The following is a 6000-nucleotide window of genomic DNA, read 5'->3' on the forward strand; positions in this document are numbered from 1 at the left end:
AAGTGGGTAAGAAACATCAAGGATGGTAAAAGTCAGGCGGACGTACGTCCATAAGTAATGAGATACAAAACAAGGCATGCTTTCAACTGCCTTGTTAAGTCATTTTAAGTACCTCTTGTTTTATTTATGACTTTTTGCGACAAAAAGCTCATCCTGCAACTGGCTGTCATTTACTCTACCTGAGAAGTTGGATACAATGTGTCAAGCGGATATTTTGTTCAGTAGTAAAAGCAACTGATATAAATGTACGTAATTCCTAGGATTTAACCCAGCGCGACGAAATCCTGGAATATGTAGCGTCTTATCTCACGAGCATCAGAGCAAAAATGTGTAAGAAAAGATGGTGAGGCAACAGCAAAACATGGAAAAGAAAATGGAGGAGAAAAGCAGGTGTAAGTGAAAGACTGCAAGAGAAGGGAAGAAACAGGCGTAGCAGAAGGTGAATCCGATTTCTCCCAGTAAATTGGACTCTCCTGCTTTCTCTAATTCATGTTTCAGAGCTACTGCATCGATGGGGAGATGGAGAGGGTGAAGAGAGAGGGAGAAGAAAGGAGGGGAAAGGGAAGACAAATCCATGCAGGGGAGAGCAGAGGGAGACTGCGGCCGCTCTCCCACAGGCAGACAGCAATCAATAAATCAATAGGAAACTGTGGTTGGCTGGAGAACGGCTGGGGCTGGAAGGATGGAGGATGGAAAAGAGAGAGACCTGAATCAAAGTAGCTCCAAGATGGATGGAGCGAGGAGAGGAAGAGGAGGCGGAGGGGAGTGAGGGTGGGAGCGAGGGTTCAATAGAGGTGGAGCCGTTGAGAAGGATGCAGGAAGAAGGGAGGAGTGGTGGTTTTAGCTGGAGCAGTGAAAGAAATATGGGTGGAGGTCCAGGCTTAAGGGTCCCCTCCCTCCCCATCCTGCCTGCAGCACATCCTGCATCAGTGGTGCAGTGATTGGGCTTGGCACTGTGCGATGCCCTGCTGTGGTCTGCCCAATGAGCCCAGTGAAGCGCGGCTGTATCTGGGGCTGGGGGAAAGCCGTAGGCCCCTCTGCCCGCTGGGTGCAGCCTGGTTGACTGGCTGCCTGCCTGCTGGCTGCCTGGCTGACTGGACATCGATCTCAGTGGGTTGAAGAGTACAGCTGGACGCACACTGAGAGCTGGGGCTAAATCTGGCTCAGGCTCAATCAACGCTTGCACCTGTCTTTTCCAAAGGGAATTAAACGTAGTAGATAGAGAGAAAGAAAGAGTAATGGGGTGTGTGAGCATGTGTGTGTGTGTGTGTGTTGATGGTTGAGTGTGTGTTCAGGTTGAGTTTTGAAGGTGCAGTTGTGGTTAACGCTTTGCAACAGAACACACTGGTTTTTTCATTAGTCAACATTGTTTTACTGCAGCAGGTTAGGTTATGGTTTGAAAGGTGTGTTTGTGATAAATTGAGTGTGTATTCAGTACAGTACACATGGAAGAGAGATAGTCGAGGCAGGTGGACAGTTTTTTCAAGTTAAACAAAACAGACAGTAAAAGCCAATCTTGTGTCTCTTGAATTTCTCAAACAAGAAAACACAGTCTATGATAAATACTGCTTATCTAATGTTTCCTGATGAATCCTGTATTTTTTACTCACAATAACTTCCTGTAGCAGACCCTCAAATTAGCAGTAGTAATATTAAGTGATGGTGGGAGCTGATACTTGTTCCTGGGAGTAAAACTGTTGATTTCTTATACTTTTATTAGATTTAATCATCTATCTTCTGTGCAATACAGAGCAAAAAAAACAGTAGTTCCTCATTATGTGAATATTTAGGTACGTTTTTCTTGTGCAAATCAAATGAGTCATTTTCTCTCCATATGTGGCTGACACAGTTCAGTCTCCCAGAGCTAACTAGCACATTATTTTAGTTTATTTCATCTATTTTATAGGGGAAGTTCCCTGGTCAGACCTAAAACAAGCTGTTCAAACTGCAATCGTCTATAAAATGACAGTCATACAGAAGTAGTAATGTTAAAACTTGTATGTGGAGTTTGGAATTACAAGTCGACTCACTGACGACTCCATGAAAAGAACAATAGCTTACTGTACATTCACATTAGCACCCATTAAATCAAAACAACTCCACCGCACCAGGCTAATTAACAAGCTTCTCAAGCTTGACATAACATTGACAGTTTGTTGTCACTTCACCCCCCTCCCCCACCCCTGAAACACATTCAAACAGATCTACGTAATTCCAACACAAGCTCATAGAAATATGAGAAAAGACCACAACCTCTTAACACTGCATTATGTGGTGTGGCGGCGGCAGCACGTCATCTGTTAAAATTACGTTCTAGTACCACAGGCACAATGCCAATAGAAAATACAGGTTGTTTTGTGGTTAAGAAAACTTGATTTTATCTTTATTCACTGACAGCTGCTTTTTGAGATTATATTCACTGTAGGAAAATGACAAAATAGTTGTTTTGGTATAAAATGGGTTTCAAGGTTAGGGATAAAAATCGTTGGTTGGGACTGGAATGGTTCTCCGACACCAGTTTCCCTCTGCAGTGGTCAGCTGGTCCCAACCTTTAGCTCAACTTGCCTCCAGATGTTGACTTGATTGCATTTTAAGAGCAGTAAAGTGAACCTGACATGGTTGAAGTCATGCACTCTAACTGATTGGTGCCGCCAGATAATTTTATCACATTACATGCCGCCACCTCGCAAAGCAGTGAGGTCACACCATATATTTTCTGACATCGCCTTGAACAAATCACCCAAATCAGAGTGTTTTTTTTTTTTTTTTTTTTGGCAGTAACTGTCGAGGTTGCACGCCCTCAGTGTAGGCTCCAGCCAGCAGGCCGACCCTTAGTCCCTGTCCAGTCAGCCAGCCAACTTTGGCTGGTGTTTTCTGGATAATCTTGGGTTTCTCGGACTGAATACGCACATATCAACCCAAAACTAACTCAGTTTTGCAACAAAGAAATCTTAAATTGCAACACTTCTGTCACTTCTGTGAACGACAGCCTCGCAATAGTCTACATGTACATTGAGGATTGCAGCACCCTGCTCAGTTGCTTCTGCATTATGTTCATGTAATTATAGCCAAGTGACAACTGAGACACGCTCTCAGCTGGGGTGTGTGTGTGTGTGTGTGTGTGTGTGTGTGTGTGTGTGTGTGTGTGTGTGTCCGAAATCCTCCTCTGCATTGGGATGCTAGGAAACAGTTGTAAAAGGGTTTGGGTTTTTTTGTGGTGTTTCTTTAATTTGTAATTTTTTTCCTGCTTTGATCATCAAATTTCTTCTGCTGACTTTCCCTCTCTTAAGCTCTATCCTTTTCTCCTCTCCTCTCCTCTCCTCTCTGGGGTCCCATCTCAGAGAGGCTGCTCCCATCCAGACACAGATGGCCCCCAGATCAGATTTATCAAGGCCAGTAGAGCCCTCTGCAAAAGGTCACTCTCTTAAAAGCTGACCGATCAATGGTCCAAGTCCTAATACTGAGCCATGCTTTTTCACCCGTTCTTTGTGCGTGTGTGTGTGTGTGTGTGCGGCTTTGACCGTGAGTGTGTGCATCTACATGTGTATCTTCATAGGTGTGTATGCTTTAATTCAAGCTTGTACCTGCCTGTGTGTGCAGCTCTGCGGACTGACAGAGACGGGGGCCCTGGGTGTTACTAATCGAAGGGCCATTCCTCAGACGGTCCTCTAACGACCTCTCCCACCTCTAATAGTGCAACCTTATTGAGGCTCTACTAAATATTTCAGCAAGTCATTAGCTCATTACACGTCATTATCTACAGCATGCTCAGCCCGCCAGGATTAGCTGCGAGACTTTTAGCAACTTCTCTGTGGGAAATCAATAATCAGCAGACACTTTCAATCACCAGGATCATCTGTGCCCAGCTAAACTGAAATTCACAGAATCACACGTTTGTGTGCTGCACTCATACACAAGCACACACAGACACGTGACAATTTTACTCTTGCAAATACAGTGTGTGTCACAAATTTGAACGTGAAAGCAGAACTTTAACCCGGAGTGTATTTTGTCTTTCAAGTACTCACAAATAGGTGTCTTGAGCTCAGCAAGGCTTTTTTTTTCCATCCCCCACTGATGCATTGCTTTCTGCAACAATGCGTTTTATCAGCAAAATAAATGCACACCTAAAAAAAAGAAGGAAAAAATAAATCAACGTCTGCTAACAGGTACGTTACCTTGCAACATTTCCACTGCTTTGACTTCAGACAATCTTTTCTTTCGGCTCTAAAGTTTTCAATCGTAGAGCTTCCATGTACGCATACTGCGCAATGTATTACAGTGCTTTTGGGTTCAAGCAGCTGAGTGATGTAGTGCATGGTATACACAGGAATACCAGGGACTGAAACCAACGAAAACAGTGTGACAATATTCCAAATATAGCGCACATGTAAACGCGTGATGATTTTACTTTTAGGTGGTTTACGTTCATTTTTGGTAGATGATATAAGTCTTTCTGAAGAACCCCCCCAAAGCAGTCCATTTCTGAGAAACAGCTCTCTGAACAACAGAAGCTAAAGCCCCTCACTGAGTATCACACCTGATACAAGCCCACTTCAATAAATCACAAGTATCACTTTCACTCGCGGATTGGGCTGACTGGTCAGAACATACAGTACGTACCCAGGACTTCCTAAAATGCAGTGTTGACTGGATCACTGAGTCAAAAACCTACGTTTGGGTTTCATATAAAATCCATAAAGAATATTGAAAAGCTGCTTGGTAACTTCACCCGCCTAACGGTTTTGAAGGTGCTTATGACCTAATTCGTTGAGGAAAACTGATTTCTTGGACACAGATGTACGATTCAGATGTGATACATTTGTTTTTGTATTCTGTGTCCTTTCAAACACTGTGAATGGACCATGGAGCCTCAACACCAGTGCTACTATTCACTGCTGGCTGAGCGTGCCGGCTTCACCAGGAGCCATCCCTTTGTCTTTAGGGGTCACAGGCCAAGGTTGAGGCCCTAGTATCTGGAGGGGTTTGTGTGTTGAACCTGAGCGTGCCTGCTGCCTGGGAGGGAGACCAGAGCTGTTTAAGGCAACCATGAAACCTCTTTGACACACTTTAGAAGTCACTTAACAATAGGCAGGGTGTGCGTGGCTAAGTGTGTGACTAATTTCCTTTAACACAGTGTGAGATTGAGAGACTCAAGGCCAGAGGGGGTGGAGCTGCGACTTGTTAAGAAGGTCAGAGGGCAGCTCTTCTTGAATAGACTCAGAAATCCCCAATTAATTACACAAACACACACACACACGAACGCGCGCGCACACACACACACACAAAAACAGAATCAACAAACGCATGTATAAATGCACACACACACTTAAATCAGCGGAGTTTATCATAAGCAAAAGCTTCTTTTTTTTTCTTCTCATTTGGAGCCACAGTGCTGCATACCAAAGAGAAATGGATATAATTCTGTGGCAGCAGTTGAAGACAAATGAGAAGCACGGTGTGTGTAAACAGTGGTAGCTGTAACAACCTGAACAGTAGCTTTCTCCGCTCTGGCTTTAGCCTTACATGACGTATGCGCACACACGCACACACACACACACACACACACACGGGTACACAGACAGAAGAGGGGGATGTTTGAATCAGCTAAAGGGTTAAAAGCTTTATTATGAAAGGAATACAGTTGCTCTCTTTTCATTGCTAATCTTCCAACTATGCTTTCCACTTGGACAGCAGTGACTTTACTCAGCAAAACATCAGAGATTTTATTGAGTGAGATATGATCTAATCTAAGTTATGGTTGAGGAGCGATCTGGGAACGTAATGAGTTTCTTTTACCTCACCATTAAAGTTTTAAAATTTATTTGATAATGACTGAACTTTATAAAATTGTCACGCTTTCTTGCACAGTTTTATTCTTTTTTTAACCATCTATTATTACGTGACTTTCAAATTCTTTATGGAGGAAGTACATCTACAATCAGTTTCTAAAGCTGTTCTGCAACACATCACAACGCTAACAAATCAGATCAGGAACTT

General features: G+C 43.4%; 1 long non-coding RNA gene across 1 annotated transcript in view; it reads right to left on the reverse strand.

Annotated features, from left to right (window-relative positions):
* The window catches only part of LOC147269638 (uncharacterized), a 97766-nt gene that overhangs the window by 22357 nt on the left and 69409 nt on the right, over positions 1–6000 (reverse strand). Inside the window, exon 2 of the long non-coding RNA XR_015110472.1 lies at positions 4029–4127. This is a non-coding gene — a long non-coding RNA (uncharacterized LOC147269638). The remainder of the gene's footprint in view (positions 1–4028; positions 4128–6000) is intronic.

This window comes from Aulostomus chinensis, chromosome 2 (assembly GCF_037954235.1).
Source record: "Aulostomus chinensis isolate RoL2024-O1b breed Wild chromosome 2, RoL_Achi_v1.0, whole genome shotgun sequence".
Classification (NCBI taxonomy): domain Eukaryota; kingdom Metazoa; phylum Chordata; class Actinopteri; order Syngnathiformes; family Aulostomidae; genus Aulostomus; species Aulostomus chinensis.